Here is a 19,607-nt window from a genome sequence, read left to right as displayed (position 1 = left end):
TTTAAATAGGCTAAAGAGAGCTGAGCCACAGGCTGGAAAGGAGATTTTTTTCCTCCAACACAAGGAATTATACAATCACGCCGGATGTAGTCCACAAAATTCTTCCCTTATGCAAGTATTCTATGATATTTAAAGAACAAATACTCAGCCGCATTCAACTGGCCTGCCACATGCTTATCATGTCCTCCTGGCTGCCGGGCAGTAGAGAGCCACCACAGCGCTCTCCAGCTGGGCAGATAGCCTACAGACAGGGGGAAGGGGTCAAAACTACATTATTTCAGACTGGTCACTCCAAGGCATGGCTTTTTGTTTAAAAAGAAATGAGACTCAAACTCTGTCTCCAGTGTTGTCAACCCCATTGAGAAACCTGCAGGCCATCTAGTCAATACATACTGGCTACAGATCCAGTTTAAAAATTCTACAGATCACATCCCCAGGGAAAATGTTGTAGCTTGGTAATTTTGAACCAAATATTAAAGGAAACAGTTAACTTTGTGGATTATCTTTAACTATCTAAAAAGTATCGACAAAGGAATATGATCATTAGCATTAAACATGGGCCTTTTCTCCTTTTGAAGCTGCTTTTTAATTTCATCTTCATTCTTAACTTCTGAAAATGGATTAATAATATATTTTACAAAAGGGATAAAGATCAGCATAAAGTATGCACAGCAGGTTGAGTTTATTATAAAAGAATATTCTTCTTGTATTTCTTCTTTAAATTATATAACCAGGAGCCAAAAACAAAAAGAAAAAAAGAAAAAACAAAACCAAACAAAAATCCCTGACAACTCTGAGGTGAAGAGGTGATGCCAGAGTATATTACGTGGCATATTAGTATAATTGCTATCTAAAGAAAAAAACAGCCTACGTTTGAAATAGATGGATGTTGGCAAAGCTTTTTATACCTGTCATGTTGCACATAGAGGGTAGTTTCCAAATGGAGGGAGAATTTTCAAACTTATGCCTTTAAAGTGTTCCTTAAAAAAAAGAAATCATTCACTTTGCTTAGGGCTTTACTCTTGCTTTTTGAAGGATGAAGGCAGACATCCAGTTCTAAATGTCAGTTGTGGCTGAAGAAGGATGAGCAACTAAAACTAGTCTGCTCTGCTGGGCCATTAGGTTGTGACACACCTCGCAGAAGTAGCAGCAACACTCAAATAGGCAGAAGGCTGGGTCTGCCCAGAGCCTTCTGGATTTCAGGTCACATTGTTGTGCCATGAGACTGTAGTGACCTGGGGGCATATAGCACGGCCCTGTCAGTGCCCCTTGCTGTGGTCTGGCCCATCTTCAGTGGTGAATGGCGGCAACATAGGACGCTCAGGCTTCCCTGGAAAAGTTTGAAATCACACAGCAAAGGAGACCAGACACTAAAGGACAATTTCTTCTGTGCACATTTGATTCACAATATCACGTGGCCCTCTGTTGGTACACATTTCTGAATTGCCCATGTTGAATTTAGAACCATGAACTTATTCTCTTGAAAAATCACAAAACTGAAAAAAACTTAATTTGGTATTATTTGCTGACTTGTAAATAGTTTTATTGGTATCCTTACTTTAAAAGATCTCTGGTAGATAGAAAGGGGCAATCTTTGTAACATGCCTGTAACTCAGCTGCAAAATCTAAAGGCTTAGGGTTTGGGAAAGAACTTCTTATTCTCTTTGATTTAAATGTATTTCTAAATTAAGGAAAACCCCCAAATGTTTTCCACTTTCCTGGAAGATTCATCTGCTGTATAATTATAGATTTCCTGCCTCATAGAAATACCTACCTACAGACAATATTAAGATATTGCACACAGATTTATTCTTCAAAAATATTTTAACGTAATCTACTTACATGAAAGTGGAAATTGTAAAATCCCGAAGTCTGGCTGGTTTTGATCAATTAGGAAACATCGAACTATTTGAACAGCAGGTTGTAATATTAATTAATGAAGGATTTAAAATTTAAAAATAGAAGTACCTGAGCAGCAGTAGAATTCCAAGCTCAGAGCATGTTTAATTTGTCCTTCGTGCCATCACTTGAGTCTGCTTTTAATAGCAGCATGAGGGTATGCAGATAAGGAAGAGTCCAGGCAGCTTCCAGGTTTGTATTTATTTACATCAGGAGACCCCACTGGCAGCACCTTTGTACCTGCCTAAGTATGCCTGACACTGGGTTTTTTCTTTTGGTGACACAAAAGGGAAAGAACAAGAAAATATGCCCTTTATAGACAGAAAAGGAACATCGTAACAGCTAAGAGCAATGAATATTTTCATTACAACCCTATTTTAAAACTATTTTAAATTTGAACTTGAAAGGCCTAGAGAAATACAGACAAGTGTTGATTATGCTGCTACCCACTTTCAAATTCTATTGCCTAAAAGTCCAAGCTGGCAATGAGCCTGAGTGCCCATGGGGGCTGATAAGCGTCTTTAGCAGGTCCCAAAGGCGCTATTTGGGTGTTCCACCTGCAGATCCACAGAGAGAACAGTTTAGGAAGGGAAGATAGACATGAACAGTTGGGAGTCAGTTCTTAAAAATAGGCACTGGCTGAGGTGGAGTAGCCATTTGAAGACAAGCGTGGTCTTGAGGTTCAGCCTTGACACCTCCCGCCCCCCAGCAGTGGAAGGCAATACTGTGTGGGAGGTACCTGGGCTAGCTGGCAGCCCTGGGGGGGGGGTTCCCCAAAAGAAGGGCTCTCTTTACAGCACATCATGCCACAGACTCAAAACAGGATAAAAGTTACCACATTTAGGACTGACCTGAGTGCCCATGGCAAGAATCTAGAGGCCCAAGTGTTCGCTGATCACCAGCAACACAGTGAGAAAGTAGGTTATGTGTCCATAAATCCCGTGATGCCTCCCTCAGACAGCTGAGGTTTTGGTCTGCAAAGAGTGTTATATCTTTACTGATAATAGCTCTATGATACGAGCTGTTTACAGGAGATTTTAACAGAGAACTACTGAATTATTTCCTGGTATGCTGGATTGTTTTTCTTTTGGAATGAAGCCTTGTTTTTACAAGAGCTCTTTAAAAAATATTTTGTTTCCCCCATTTGCAAATCTGATGATATTTAGGGTGGTATAAATTATTCATTTTATTTATAAATGTTCTATTGCTTTTTATAGATGGTCTTTATTATTTATTTATTTATTTATTTTTTGCGGTATGCGGGCCTCTCACCGTTGTGGCCTCTCCCGTTGCGGAGCACAGGCTCCGGACGCACAGGCTCAGCGGCCATGGCTCACAGGCCCAGCCGCTCCGCGGCATGTGGGATCCTCCTGGACCAGGGCACGAACCCATGTCCCCTGCATCGGCAGGCGGACTCTCAACCACTGTGCCACCAGGGAAGCCCTAGATGGTCTTTATTAACTGTACTCTAAAATTTATTCTCAGTTGGTAGTTTTTTTTCACTGTCTTTAAAAATATTTTAAATCTTTTTCTTAGCAAAAATATCTAAACTTTTTTTTCTTAACGTTGTGTTCTTTTGATAACTGTGAGCTAAGGTCATATTAAACTGTCATCAACAAAGCTATTTCAAGTATAGCCATGATATATCATTATGGTGAGACTGATTGAATTTTGCTTTAATTTTAGATTAAAAAATTGTTCCTTGATGTAGAAGACAACTTTAAAAGTTGATTTTTTTCTTAAAATTGTTGAAAAATCTCATAAATGGGTGGTTTACATGTAAATTGTCTAAATCGTTTGAAAAACAGTTTAAGAAACTCTTTTGAGATTAATAGACAAAATTACTAATTTGATCTGGACATCTCTTTTTTTATGTGACACAAGTATAACAGATGCATTAAATGTGTGTGTGCACATATACACTACATCACACACACACCACACATACACACATACATAGCCCACCTCCCCACATATACCACACACACACACACACACATACACGTACATAACCTATCCCCCCACATACACACACACACACATCACACATATACATACACACACACACACATATACCCTGTCCCACCCACATATACACACACACACACACACCACATCACACATACACCACACACACATATACACACACACACACACACAACATGTAATGACTTTGGACAGGGTCATTAGAAAATAGTAAATGTTTTATTTCCAGAAATACCTGATTATTTCATTCATTGCTTTTATATTCATGTTTAAGAGAAAATAATTCCAAAAGATAAGCTTTTGATGAAACTTTAATCTCACAAAGAGTAGACTTCTTGCTCTTCTACGCTACCACTCTGTTCTGTCTTTGAATATATGTCAGCTTTTGGGGAATACATGATAAATATCATTGAAGCAAAGTAGTGGTAATGGGACACTTGGGCAGCAAACATGTAAAACATGTAAGAGGCTGTCTTTCCAGCCAACAGGCTCATCTTGAAGGGTTTGTGAAGCCTGCAGCCCCTTGCTTGGTTGTCGTGTCTCCCAGCAGGGACGTGGCCTGGATGTGGAGGGTCTGGGGGGCGCCTGGACACTGGGACCCCAGATCCACTTGGCCACCTCAGAGTGTGGAGCTCAAGAGGTCAGCCCGCCTCTCTGGACCTTTACATGGGGCCGCAGGAAGTAGAGGGTGGGCTGAGCACAAGCTCAGCCAGGCTCCTGTGACATGGGGGAGGAGGCGGTGTCATGGCTGGGGCAGTTCCTTGCTCCTGCACCTCATGCATCTGGAAGAACGGGGCTTCTGGGCTGCACTGCTGTATCAGGGTGTGCTTCTCCGGGCCAGGGCCAGACCCCATGGTGCTGCTGCCCAGAAAGTTTTGTGGGGTTCAGAGAGAAGCACAATGAGGATTCAGCATTTTAAATGAAAATACCCAAGGACAAATTAAGTTAAATGGAATTACTTAATTTAGAAATAAGATGGTTTCACGAAATTGAGTTATTTGTAGTGAGGTGGATGAACCTAGAGTCTGTCATACAGAGTGAAGTAAGTCAGAAAGAGAAAAACAAATACCATATGCTAACACACATATATGGAATCTAAAGAAAAAATGGTTCTGAAGAACCTAGGGGCAGGACAGGGGTAAAGACATATGTAGAGAATGGACTTGAGGACACATGAAGCGGGTAGGGTAAGCTGGGGCAAAGTGAGAGAGTGGTATGGACATATATACACTACCAAATGTAAAATAGGTAGCTAGTGGGAAGCAGCTGCATAGCACAGGGAGATCAGCTCGGTGCTTCGTGTCTACCTAGAGGGGTGGGATAGGGAGGGAGATGCAAGAGGGAGGGGATATGGGGATTACATGTATATGTAGAGCTGATTCACTTTGTTATACAGCAGAAACTAACACACCATTGTAAAGCAATTATACTCCAATAAAGTTGTTATTAAAAAAAAAGAAATAAGATAGTTTCATATGAAATGGAAAGAAATGATCAGTTGTGCATATTTCCTGGGTAAAGGACAAGAAAAAAATTAGAATTTTAGCAGAAGAAATCTACAATATGCAGTGGATAAAGAATGTCTTTATGGTGGGAGGCATTAAGTGTAAGAATGGCCTACTGAGTAGGTAGATGTTAACTCTGTGTGTGTGTGTGTTAGTGCACAACAGGATGGATGCTGACCGTGAGGTGTGAGTGTGTGTGTGTGTGTGTGCAATCATACAATAATCTTACAAGTTGCTTTTGGTCCTGCAAATTCATAAGTATTGATTTTCAGTTGAGGTAAAGAAACAACAAATCATTCTGTCCCCATGTGGTTTTGCCTCTTCCTTCCCCTCCACCAGGGTGGCATGCTGCTGTGTGTCAGTCTGTGCCTCCCAGCACTAGGATTGGCGAGGTTTCCCTAAAACAAACAGAACGGCACTAGTTAAACTTGGAGGGTGGGGGGGCCAGGAATCTCCATGAGAACCACTGGATTCCAGCAAGATGCCAGGCCAAAGAGGGAGTTTCCATGGTTCAGGCAATGCTGTGCTCTTCACCTTGGTGGGCAGAAGGTGCCATGTGCACCCCTGATATGCCTGGGAGGAGAGGACCAGTTGCTGCTCTTCTTGGGGAGCTGGCATCCCCTTGCATCCTCTTGACTCTGTGCGGTGCCTCAGGTTCGGATCAGCCTCTGCTCTTGCTTGGCAGATGATGGCAGCTCAGGGCACCCATGGTCTTTGGCCCTCAGATTCTGGGCTCAGACTTGCCTTGCCTCTCGACAAGAGAGGTCTGGCAAGTTCTACCACCTTCCTGCAGAGATCTGGGTTTCTAGCCATGATCTCATCTCCTGCAGAAGCTGTAGAGAAACCTAGATGCTGGAAGAGAAGCTGCAGAGAAGGGAGAGCTGAGGGACTGGAGCCTCACCTTATCACTGGTGTTCCTGATGCCCAGTGGCATCAGAATATCTGAACCCCCTCAAAGCCAAGGCTTTCTGAGAAAGAATGTCCAAAGAGCTTGTTGTTATGACACTGCTTACTTTATTTATTATTATATTTATTTATTTATTTATTTATTTATTTATTGGCCACAGCATGTGGGATCTTACTTCCCTCACCAGGGATTGAACCAGTGCCCCCTGCAGTGGAAACGTGGAGTTTTAACCACTGGACGGCCAGAGAATTCCCAACGCTGGCTGCTTACTTTAGACTTGAAGCCATCCTAGTGTGTCATTTGAAATGTGTAGTTTTTCTAAAGTGAAGGCCCCTCAGAAGAGCATTTCCTCACTTCTGTCTATTGAATGGGCAGAAAAAGCAGCAAAGATTTCTTTCTAAATTTTAAGAATTTAAACTTGTATCAAACCTGCAAACTCAGTGGAACTTGACTTTCACCCAACTTCCCACCAGTAGTGCTCTCTGCTGGGATCCTTCTGACAATTAAATATAATTGTTTGGCATTCTAGAGGGACCGACAGATAAGGTTCAATCCTATTGCTTTTTGCTTTGCAAATATTCAGCATTTCTAATACTATTTGCCCATATAGAAACCTTCCGTTTAAAAACATCTTGAAAAACCACAACACAGTTCTAGCTCTCTTGATGGAAAACTAGCCCTAGCCTGGTTTTCAGCAGAAACACTATAAAATCGGGGTCCCTTATGCTTTCCCCCAAAGAGGGAGTAACAATGCTTTTACCTCTTGGGAGAAAACAATGAAAACATAACTGTTTTGAGTGTTCTTTGTGTGGAAGAGCCAGCCCCTTTCATGACACATCAGTCCTCCTGGAGGTGGATGCAGTGTATGCACGCAACTTGGTCCTGCTGGGACCACTGGGCTGCACCATGTTGGATCCTGAAGAGCCCTTTACCTCCTAGGATTTGGCACATCCATCTCACTTCCTTTCCCTCCGGACCTCAGTTTGGATCCTCTGATCTTCCTGAGCAGAGGCCTGTTCAAGCAGAAGTCCCCACAGCCTGCTTCTGCCGACACTGAATTATTTCTAAAAGACAGGAATGATGAGAGGGACAGGCAGAGAAAGGCAGCCTCCAGAGGCTGGGACTTGTCTTCAAATGGGCCCCAGGGCCCCCAGAGAAACACGGTCATGGACTCGAAAGACAGAGACTGAACAGCCACCTTTTCTTGCTGGCAGCAGAGATGTCACTCTTGTGATGTCACTCACCTGGTTCTTTTGTAAACCTTTCTTTATAAAATGTAGACGTTTGCTGTGGAAATTTTCACACATACATACAACATACAAAATATATCAACATTAAAAAAAAGAGAAATGATCTAAAAGGTGCCCGGTAGCCAGCTTCTACAGGTGTCCTCTCACAGCCATCGACACCCCTCCCCCGCTTCCTGAATCCTGCGGAGCTGGGGGGGCTCCCACATCAGCACTGACAGAACTCAAGGTTCTGATGAGTAAGTTGCAGGATTAGGCTTAATAGCGGTTCCAAGTCTGGCAGAGCGCGGTCAGGGTCACAGGCCCTGGAACATCCCTGCATTCGACCCTGTGGTCCCCGAGGCAGAGGAGGTGGGCCAGCCTCTGTGATTTCTCCTTCAGAGGTGATGACTTTGGGATTCAGGAGATGCCTCTGATGGACACCCCCAGGGGATGGGGTGGGAGCTGTACCTCCACACCCACCCTGCTCAGGCTCCCCTGGACCACCCTACCTCCTGGCCCTGGTGGGTTCTCCTCTAGCAACCAGATGATCCTTTTAGGAACAGGTTTTCTCCCAAACTGTTTTTATAGTAGTGGATTAGTCCAGGGTCTCCAGAGAAAGAGGACAAATAGGATGTGCATATATATAGAAGGAGATTTGTGATGAGGCATTGGTGCATGTGATTATGGAGGCTGAGAAGTCTGCAGGGTGAGTCAGCAGGCTTGAGACCCAGGAAGAGCCAGTGTTTCAGTTTGAGTCCAAAGGCAGGAAAAAGCCATTATCCCAGCTTGAAGGCCATCAGGTAGGAGGAATTCCCTCTTTTCCCAGGAGGGTCAGTTTTTTGTTCTCTTCAGGCCTTCAGTTGATTCGATGAGGCCCACCCACATTAGGGAGGGCAGTCTGCTTTACTCAGTCTGTCTATCCATTTGAATACTAAAGTCATCCAAAAACACCCTCACGGAAACACCCAGAATCATCTGTTTTTTTTTTTTTTTAATTGCAGGTCTTGGTGACTTGTTCTTATTAATTAATTAATTTATTTTTGCTGTGTTGGGTCTTTGTTTCTGTGCTAGAGCTTTCTCTAGTTGTGGCAAGCGGGGGCCACTCTTCATCATGGTGCGCGGGCCTCTCACTATCGCGGCCTCTCTTGTTGCAGAGGACAGGCTCCAGACGTGCAGGCTCAGTAGTTGTGGCTCACAAGCCCAGTTGCTCCGCGGCATGTGGGATCTTCCCAGACCAGGGCTCGAACCCATGTCCCCTGCATTAGCAGGCAGATTCTCAACCACTGCACCACCAGGGAAGCCCCCAGAATCATGTTTGATCACGTATCTGGGCACCCAGTGGCCCAGCCAAGTTAACACGTGAAATTTACCATCACAGGCTGTACACAAACTTTTGGAGTCTCATCTAGAGTGGCCACTAGCTGACTCAAACACTTAAGGAGATTCATATTCTCTGGAAGAATGGAGATGAGAGTAAGAAATGACAAAATAACCCACCTGGAAGAGTCTCAGGTTTCTTTACCATTTCTGTGGGCACCAAATGGAGACACCTTTAAAAATTCCTCAAGCCTAACCCTCAAACTAAGGTCCTGGAATACGAGACAGATGAACTATGACACGCTACTCACCAGAAGAGCTGTGAAATAGGTCTTTATAGGACCAGTGGTAATAGAGTGTGTCTTGTCCAGAATGGAGGCTGGAACGGCCTCCTGCACCTGACGAATGATGGTGTCACACCTAACGTCATCACCGGAGGTCGTAACAAGTTCACTGGTCCCACTGGTCTCACTCCTTCAGGACTGCCCCCCTCCAGGCTCTCCTCCTGGTCCCTGAGCTGGAGACACTGCTATTTTATGGATGGTTATTTGTGAGGCGGTGGTGGCTGCACGATCTAAAGGACTGAGCTGCGATTTTTTTGCTGGAAGTAGCAACTCCTGTAATAGATAATAACCTTGTTTGCAGAGAGACTTATTTACTCATGTGGGAGAAGAAAATAAAAGTCATCAAATGATGGCCAGGAGAGGGGGTTCTGATGTTCCAGTGTGGCCCACAAACTCCTGTCCTTTTATTGCAAATACCCTCCCACCTCCCCCGCCCCAACCCTCATTCCTGTGCTATCTGTTGGTTAAGGCTCCCAGGGAAGGGCTATGCGGGGAAACGTTAACATCTGGCTTTGTGGACTAAAACGTCATGATTTATAGGGTTTGCCAGTTCCTGTAGTATAAATAGTTATACCCTGCTTCCACTGGGAGGTGGGAAAGGATGTGCAGTAACACAGCTTTGCAGAGTCTCAACTTCAAGGGTGTAGACGATAGTAACATGTCACACAATGATTAGCAAGTGATGAGTTTTGAGTATTACCTTTAAAAAAATATAACTTATTTTTGTGGACCTCATCCTTAGGCTTCTTGTACCTAAAACAGCTTCCCCTCCAAGCATCCCTTCTTCCCTCTCCCACCCCCTCCTTCCTCATTTCACTTTCTCTCACCTTATTTACACCAACGTGAGACAATTGGCTGCTCCCGATCCGCAGACAGTGTCTGGAAAAGGTTCCTTGGTGACCCCCTAATTATAAAATCAAAAACTCCTTTTCACCTGGTGCTGTCACCTCACAACCTTTCTCCCAGACTCCCAGCATCTGCTGTGCAGGTTCCTCTTTATTTTTTCTTATTTCTGATTATTTGTGAACAGACTTACCCTCTACTTATTAATTTATTCCTCCATCAATATACTAATCAATTATTTCATTCAACTAGTGTTTATTGAATTGCCATTCTGGGGTAGCCCTGTCCTAAGAGTTGGGGATAAAGAGGTGATTAAATAAGCATGCTTCCTGCTCTTTCAGTGTCAGTAGTAGAGACAGATGAGAGAAAATACCAGGAGATCACATTGGTAGTGAGGTTACAGAAATCAAGATTGGCTTCTCTGAGGAGGTGATACGGAAGTGGAGCCCTAGATACCCAGGAAAATGGATGGGATTGGTGTGCAGGTGTTTTTGTGCATGAGTGTGTGTGTGCGTGCATGTGTACTGCATTCTAGGAGGAGGAGATAGAAACTGACTGTATCCAATGTAATTAGTGTATTGAGTCAGGGGGAGGGTACCTAGGAGGTGTCCCAGCACCAGGCAAGTGCAGTGGGAAACCACTGGAGATTTTCTGAAAGATTATTCTATCTTCTGTGGGGAGAACAGATTGGAAAGGCAGAAATGAAAGTAGAGGCAGTTCGGAGACAATTAGGAGCGGTGAAGGTGGCTTGGACCAGTGTCATGTGTCAAAGGGCAGTGGCATACATTGGGCTCAGGTCTGTATTGCTTACTGACCATCCAACATGCCCATCCACTGTTTCATGGCCTCTTAAATGAAATAGGTCTCAAACTGAATTCATGACCTTTCCCACCTACATTCTGTTCCTCAGTTAATGGTGTCACGGCTCACCTGCTTCCCAAACTCGAGACCTCATCGCCATCCTTGAATACCTCCTTTTCCTAAACTTATTACATCTTTTCAGTCACTAAACTATCATTTCTGCTCAACAGGGTTTCAGATCTTCTTTTCCCTTCCTTTTGTCCTGATTCATGCCTTCACCATTTCTTTCTGTGATTATTACAATAAACTAACTGGTCTTCAGATGATTCCTTTGGGAAAGACTCTTCTTTTTAAATTGGCTAAAAAATATAGTCTTACTTAGATGTTTCAAAGTTTCCCTTCAGCTGCTTTCCCTTCTAATTTTCTTCCTCTCAGAGGTAATCACCATCACCTGTTTGTTATTTATATTTCCAGACACACACATACACACTTATTTTTCTTCCTTTCTTTTATCTTTTCTTTTTCCTTTCTGTTTCACAAAGCAAAGTATTCTACATACATAGTTCTGTGACTTGCTCTTTTCATTTAATATGCTTTGGAAATCTTTCAATATTAGTACCTATAATTCTGCTTCATTCTTTTTGGCATTTGCTTAATATTCATATACAAGGAGGTGCTAATACTTATTCAGTCAGTTCCCTATTGTTAGACATGTAGACAGTTTCCAGTTTATCACAGATTGTAAAATAATGAACATTCTTCTACATGAATCTTTCCATTTGGGCAAATATTTTTGCCTGTGTGTACAATAAGTTTTAGCTAATATTAACCTTTTCTTTTCTTATTACATTCATGGGACCTAGAGTACAGTAATCAATTCTATTGGTGAAGGTGACTTTTTTATTTTTAATTTTTTTTAAAACATCTTTATTGGAGTATAATTATTTTACAATGGTGTGTTAGTTTCTGCTTTATAAAAAAGTGAATCAGCTGTACATATACATATATCCCCATATCTCCTCCCTCTTGCATCTCCCTCCTACCTTCCCTATCCCACCCCTCTAGGTGGACAAAAAGCACCGAGCTGATCTCCCTGCGCTATGTGGCTGCTTCCCACTAGCTATCTATTTTACATTTGGTAGTGTATATATGTCCATGCCACTCACTCACTTTGTCCCAGCTTGCCCTTCCCCCTCCCTGTGTGCTTAAGTCTGTTCTCTATGTCTGTGTCCTTAAGTATGTTCTCTACGTCTGTGTCTTTATTCCTTTCCTGCCCCTAGGTTCTTCAGAACCATTTTTTTTTTAGACTCCATATATATGTGTTAGCATACAGAATTCGTTTTTCTCTTTCTGACTTACTTCACTCTCTGTATGACAGACTCTAGGTCCATCCACCTCACTACAAATAACTCAATTTCATTTCTTTTTATGGCTGAGTAATGTTCCATTGTATATATGTGCCACATCTTCTTTATCCATTTATTGAAGGTGACTTTTTCACTTCTGGCTACAAAGTCAGTCTTCTGTACTTATTATAAAGGAGGACATTTACTATTATATACACTTTTACAAGTTAATAAACATTTCCTATAACCCTAGTTTTCCAAATGAACTTCCAAATTAGTTTTCAGCATTTGAGATAAATATATATTTTTCACCCTTTTTCTATTAATGTGGTGAATCATTTACCTTTGTAAAATAAATATCTCTCATCTTTCTAATGAAAAGCTCTCGTTGCTTGCCTTTGCTTGTAGAAGTCAATCCAAATGCCTTTTTATGACACACAAACTTTCATGGTTTGGCTTCAGTTTAGCTCTTGAGCTTCATCTTTTGCCCCTCAACCACCAATATTTCAGCCACATGAAACAGCTTGTTTTCCCCAAACCAGTTGCAACTCTGGCCTTAGCTCAAATTCTCCCGCTCTGGGCCCTTTCTGTCCACTCTATCTTGGTCTGAAATAACTCTCTGTTAGCTTTCAAGACTCAGCAGCAGAGTGTATGAGGCAGAGTTAATGATCACTTCTTAGGATCTCCATAGCCCTGTGGGTTTGTCTTTGTGTTCATTGATTCAATCCATGCTTAGTGGGAACCTACTTGATGCCTATTGCTGGGGCTCCTGAGAATCCAAGATGAATTAAATGGTCCTGCTTTCAAGGAAATCATTCTCCAGAGGGTGCTTTACAGATGTGTGATAGAAGGCCATGAATTGTGGAAAAGGAGGTCAGCTGGCTCTTCCCAAAACTTCCCTGGGGAAAGAGCCAGTGATAAACACTTAACATGTGAAGAAGGAGGAATCAAGGTGACTGTAGGACACTGGGGAATGTGACAGAACAAAAGAGACTGGTGAGGAGGGTGACCTGTGGGCCTATTTATATATGGTTGGTGATTAAGAATGTAACTTCAGAGAGGCACATTTTGAACTCCATTCTGTTTAAAAATCCCTTGATGATTGTTCTTTCCATGAACTGGCATGTATGACACAGCCCACCCAAAGTCTTTACAGGCTGTTCCATAGATGAGAAGCCTTATTAGCAGACCCATGAATTTTGTTTTTATTGCTCTTTTTCTTTAAAGCTAATTACAGAAGGGTTTCAGTAAGAGAATCAACTTTAATGATAGCCATGAATAAGCATTATTAAGGTAAAATACTGTATAGCCAAATGTCACCAGGACGTTTCCAAACAGAAAGCTAAACTCCTGCACACTTCCACGTGCCCCCACCTTTAATTAAAGCACGTGGATTTATGAAAAAGAATGAGGGAAAATGAGTGTATCAACAAGTACTTTTTGAGGACTCAGTCACTTGCCTTGTCCTGTGGAAGGTATTGTAGATTGTGAAAGAGGTACAGGGTGATTTTCCGAAAGGGACTTGTGATCCAGTTGAGGAGGAAAAGCTGCTCCATTTTAAAAAGACAGAAAAAAATATCATGTTTAATAAGGTGCTAATGGCATGGTGAGAGATTGGTGGTGGCTGGAGTTATCAAGAAAGGCTTCTCAGAGGGTGTGGGATTTTTTTCTGGGTCCTGAAAGATTGTCCAGATCTGGGTAGGTGGAGGGATGGAGGATGTTCAAGCAGGAGAACCAGAGTGAGAGACACTTTGGAGGTGGGAGTGGGCATGGCATTTGACGGGGCGGTTGCGGGGGAGGGGGGGGAAGACATTCCACAGCAGACTGGCCACAGTCAGAGGGACGCTGAGATGTTGGCTGCCATTTGTCGGTAACAGGGGCTGTAGCCCCTTGGAGTCAGGATGCTGCCTGTTCAATGGGGGAACCAGTCCATTGCTGGTCCTTTTTGGATTACACTAGGCAACCTCCCTCCATGATGCTGGGAGCTGGAGGTATATTTCCCTCACTTTCTCCTCTCCAAGCTAAACATTTCTCACTCAGTCAACAGTCCTGATCTCACGATATCCTGGATTCTCTTATCTGTTTACGTCTTAGTTTGTAAATTACATTTAAGAGATTTTGCTCATGTAAAGAATTTGGTGGAATTGCTTGAGTTGGTGTATATTCTGTTTGTAGAGTTTTGTTGTGTCCTGAGAATAATTTCGACCTTATTTCATATGCCTACACGACAGAGATAAATTCATCTTTGTCTAAGATACAGCTGCTCCTTTTTCCAAGAAAGGATGATAGGGTTTTCTTTATGGCTTATTTGTTATAATCTACAAGGAGATGATTTTCAGAGTCACACTTCCTTTTATCTAAAGGCTCAGTGTAAACTCACCTCTGCCCTCCCACCCTCCTACTATAGGCCACTCAACAATTGAGAACTTCCAACCATCAGCCTTTGTCATCAAAACTCAGAATTGCAATTAAGAAGGCCAGTGGAATCATCAGTGGGAATAATGTCACCCACAGAACAAAGTGAATGTCCCACAATAGAGTGGTGCTATAAGTTCTGATGCATTCAAAACCATGCAGTAACATATAGACTTTTAAAACAGTGAGTTAGAATTTTATTATGGTTTATTGGAAAAGAGGTATCTCTGGCTGAGAAGAGCATGGTGCAACAACGTGTGTGTAATATGAACTAATTCTTATAGTAGAAATGAGTACAGAAATGCTTGTATATATCCATAATTATAGATGGAGATTTCCACAGCCCACTTTGATCAATTGATAGGTTACTGTGCTTAAAATCATCAAGGATATCCAAAGCTGAACATCATAATTAACCACAGAATCAAGTAGACATCCAAAGAGTCCTCCATGAAACCACAGCAGAATAAACATTCTTATCAAGTGCCCATGGAACATCTACCAAGACAGATCATTCCTCAAGCCATAAAATAAGCAAATCTAACCAAGGTTAAAATAATTGGAATCATACAGATTATGTTCTCTGACCACAATGGATTCAAATTAGAAAGCAATAAGGAAGGACAGCAGGAAAATATCCAAACACTTGGAAATTAAGCCACATGCCTATAAATAATCCATGGGACAAAGGACAAATTTCAAAGGAAACTTTAAAATACATAGAATTGAATGAAAATGAAACTACATCATATCAAAATATGTGGGACGCAGCTAGAATAGTGCCAAGAGGGAAATATATAGCCACAAATGCTTACATTGGAAAAAAGTTCTCCAACCAATAATCCAAGTATCTAGCTCGACACTAAAAAAGACCAAAATAAAGCCAAAGCAAGCAGCCATAAGAAAATAACAAAGATAAAAGCAAAATCAATGTAATGAGAAACAAAATCAATAGAAAAAAGTCAATAAAACAAAAATCTGTTTCTTTGAAAAAAATCAATAAAATGAATAAACCCAGCAAGACTGACAAATATCAAAAGAGAGAAGATACAAGTCACCAATCCTAGGAATGTAGAAGGGGTTATTTCAACAGATCCTGTAGCCCTGACAAGGCTTCCGAGACAGCTTGGCCTTGTTCTCAGTTGTTAGAGTCCAGACCCTGGGCTGGTGGCAGCTCCCTAAGAGCCAGGACAGTGAGGTAGGCTCCAGGCAAAGGGAGTGTGGCAAGGAGTGGAATGCAAAGCCAGGAATCCAGATATAGTCTGGTGCAATTAAACGGAGGCCCAGTACTGAGACTGGGGCTCAAGGCCCTGTGAGTGGGCCCACAGAAGAAGGCTGGCTGGGCTAAGAAGGTGGCTGTTGGCACTAGGCCTACAAGGGGTTCAACTACACAGAGAGAAGCTAAGCAGACCTCAAGGGCCATCTTGTCCAATAATCTTTTAATTTATTTTTTCAGATGGTGGGAGGTGAAGAAAATGAAAGCTCAAGGTGAGAAAATGTATCTTCTGAGACCAAGCAGCTAGTTCAGTGTCAGAGTGAGGATGAGAGTGGTGAATGGAGACACACTCCATAGGATAAAGAGGGCTGGTCAGCTTTGCCTCCTTTACACATGAACTAGAACAGGACTTTAGCTGTAATACCAATATGTATTTTGGGAATATTTCTTCCATCTTTTCCTTTGACTTTGAATAGCAGTTGTGGCCTATTGCATTGCTGTGATTTTCAGATGAAATGAAGCTCAGTGATTTACTTTTAACCAAACCCCAGTCATACTTCCTCTCTCTGACTCAGCTTCCTCATCGTAAATGAGATGGATGACACACGCCACCAGATAACATTTACAATGACATCCTGGCTCTTTTGATGAAAGCCTATATGGCATTTGTATTAATAATTTTCCCTGTGAGATGAAAGATTAAAAGAGAATTGTCGCACTAGCTAAGGAAACGTTAAGACATAGGGTTCCTATGGAACCAAATGGCTAATTTCTTCCCTGTAAGGGAGCTGAAAAGAATCTGATAAAGGAAATAGGGAAACTGAAAGTGGGCTGTTACCTCTCTCAACATCCAACCCATTTATTCCAGCAAGACTGTCCTGCGGCATCTACCTCTTCACGTCATGTGACCTTTGTGCCACTGCACAGGAGACACATTTCTCGCTTTACTCTTAACAGCAAGTACCCTGGGTTCTCTGGACATGTGACAACTCTACTTAACTCTTAATCTCCCTTCCACAGGGTGATGCCTATCAGGAAGAGGTACATCTGAGACTCGAGTCCCTTATCTGAAATGGGGGTGACTACAGCATCGTCTTATAGAGTAGTCAGGAGGAGTGCAGTGAATGAACATTAGTAGGGCAACTGGCACAGTGCCTGGCAGGTGACAGAAGCTTCCTGAAAATTTGCTATTTGAGCCATCTGTGTCCCTATTATTGAATCTGGAGCTCACCTCTCCAAAGTTCCATGAGTCAGGGATGACCTCTGTCTTAAGTCAAAGAGATTGATTATTCATTTGCTTTAGTCAAGAAAGAGTACTGTCATATCACAAGATTATAACTCCAACTCTGTGTCAGCTCAACTTCCTAACATGTGAATCCATTCCAGGAGATGGATGTGATGGTGCAGCACTGCTCTCGATGCCACTGAGGTGGACGTGAGGCTGAGACTCGATGGGATGAAAGCTGGAAGTGATTGCTTGGTCTTCCTGGTGCCTATTTTGGGTTCTCAGCTTCACAGCTTCTGCAAATTTTCTTTGGGGCTGCAGTATGAACAGCATGGGTTTTGTCGTGGAGCGTGAATAACAAGGTAATTGCCAGTAACTGGTTTTGAAAACCAGCCAACTGGTTTTTGCTGCTGGGAAGAAGCAGCATGGATGCTGGAAACAGGTTGCATTGTGGGTGTGTGGTGTCTATGCGGCCATAGCTTCTAGTGTCAGTGTTGAAGTTGATAGGTTCTGATAAAGAGCTTGACAGCTGCCCTATAAGCCAGGGAACAGAAACTGAGGTGTTACAGGGCTTCAAACAACATTTATTATAAAGCCAAGTTATTCTGGTGGGTTGATTAGAAATGATTTTCATCTTTTGATGCTTGTTTGTGTTTTCCAAATTTTTGTACAATGAACATACATGATTCATCAGAAAAAGTTGAGTATTAAAAATAAAATGACTTTGAGGGCTTTCTTTTTTTTTAAAGTTTTTTAAAAAATTAATTAATTTAGGGGCTTCCCTGGTGGCGCAGTGGTTGAGAATCTGCCTGCCAATGCAGGGGACACGGGTTCAAGCCCTGGTCTGGGAAGATCCCACATGCCGCGGAGCAACTGGGCCCATGAGCCACAACTACCGAGCCTGCACGTCTGGAGCCTGTCCTCCGCAACAAGAGAGGCCGTGACAGTGAGAGGCCCGCGCACCGCGACGAAGAGTGGCTCCCGCTCACCGCAACTAGAGAAAGTCCTCACACAGAAATGAAGACCCAACGCAGCGAAAAATAAATAAATAAATTTAATTTTTTAAAAAAATTAATTTATTTTTGGCTGCGTTGGGTCTTCGTTGCTGTGTGCGGGCTTTCTCTAGTTGCGGCGAGTGGGGGCTACTCTTTGTTGTGGTGTGCGGGCTTCTTATTGCGGTGGCTTCTCTTTGTTGCAGAGCATGGGCTCTAGGCACACGGGCTTCAGTAGTTGTGGCCTGTAGGCTCAGCATTTGTGGTTTGAGGGCTCTAGAGCACAGGCTCAGTAGTTGTGGTGCACGGGCTTAGTTGCTCCATGGCATGTGGGATCTTTCCAGACCAGGGCTCGAACCTGTGTCCCCTGCATTGACAGGAGGATTCTTAACCACTGTGCCACCAGGGAAGCCTGAGAGTTTTCTTAAAAGCAATGATCTTTTATGCTTTTTGTTGACTACATAGTAGACCATGCAACCTTGAATGTTCAGCTCAAAGAGCACCATATATATACAAATACATCACACCCACACAAGTACCTGACAAAGACCAAAAGCATATTCCCAGGTCCTCCCAGGCTTCCTCATGCCCCAGCCAGTCAGGACCCATCCAAGAGTACCCACTATTCTGACTTCTGCCACCATTGATTAGTTTATGTCCATGAACTTTTAAATGAAAAAGAATCTATGATATTGGCAAAATTAGTGCTGTTAAGTATGGCCCATTCTTCTTGTGTGGACAGTAACATTTCAATAAACTCCAGGCTATTTTTAGAGGAAATCTTATAAATAACTTTATAAGTTATTTATTTATTTATAAATAAGTAACTTTAAGGATACAAAATCCCATATAAAGTAGATTAGGCAAATTAATTGATGAAATCTAGAGTTTTCCTTTTCTCAAATATGTACAGCCCAGCGTGGACCTCACGGTTCTGCTGAACAACATGCAGGCTGAGTAGGAAGCCCTGGCCAAGCGGAACCACAGGGATGCCGAGGCCTTGTTCAATGAAAACAGCGCTTCACTGCAACAGCAGATGTATGAGGATATGGGAGCCACCACCTCAGCCCAAACACTGGAAATTGAACTTCAGTCTCTCCTAGCCACGAAACACTCCCTGGAGTGCTCCTTGACAGAGACCAAGGGCAACTACTGTGTGCAGCTGGCCCAGATCCAGGCTCAGATTGGGACCCTTGGAGGAACAGCTGCACCAGGTCAGGATGGAGACCAAGGGCCAGAAACTGGAGTACGAGTAGCTCCTGGACATCAAAGTCCACCTGGAAAAAGAAATCGAGACCTACTGTTTCCTCATCGGTGGAGATGATGGGGCTTGTGAGTCCAAAGGTTATAAGTCTAAAGATTATGTATCTGGAAATGTGGGAAACCAAATCAAAGATCTGGCCAAACCCATAGTGATTAAGAAAGTCCTTGAGAAGGTAGACCAAAGCAGCAAAATACTTATCACCAGGCTCCACTCCCTGGAGGAGAAATCTCAAAGCAATTAATTTGATACACAAGAGAGAGCATATGCCAAATACTCTCTGAGAAGAGAAGGTGTTTTATATCTGTCTGGAAAAATGAG

The 19,607-nt window shown here is 42.7% G+C and overlaps 1 protein-coding gene and 1 pseudogene across 2 annotated transcripts in view; both read left to right on the top strand.

Annotated features, from left to right (window-relative positions):
- SHC3 (SHC adaptor protein 3) overlaps window positions 1-19,607 on the top strand; it is a gene marked incomplete at both ends in the record, with an annotated part of 148,895 nt that overhangs the window by 1,064 nt on the left and 128,224 nt on the right. The window lies entirely within an intron of this gene.
- Window positions 2,703-19,530, top strand: LOC309964596 (keratin, type I cytoskeletal 25-like; annotated as a pseudogene). Its single transcript has 2 exons — window positions 2,703-2,816; window positions 18,939-19,530. The product of its transcript is annotated as a keratin, type I cytoskeletal 25-like (transcript).

This window comes from Leucopleurus acutus, assembly GCF_964270905.1.
Source record: "Leucopleurus acutus genome assembly, chromosome: 7".
NCBI classification, from domain to species: Eukaryota; Metazoa; Chordata; class Mammalia; order Artiodactyla; family Delphinidae; genus Leucopleurus; species Leucopleurus acutus.
This window is presented reverse-complemented; position numbering and strand designations above follow the sequence as displayed.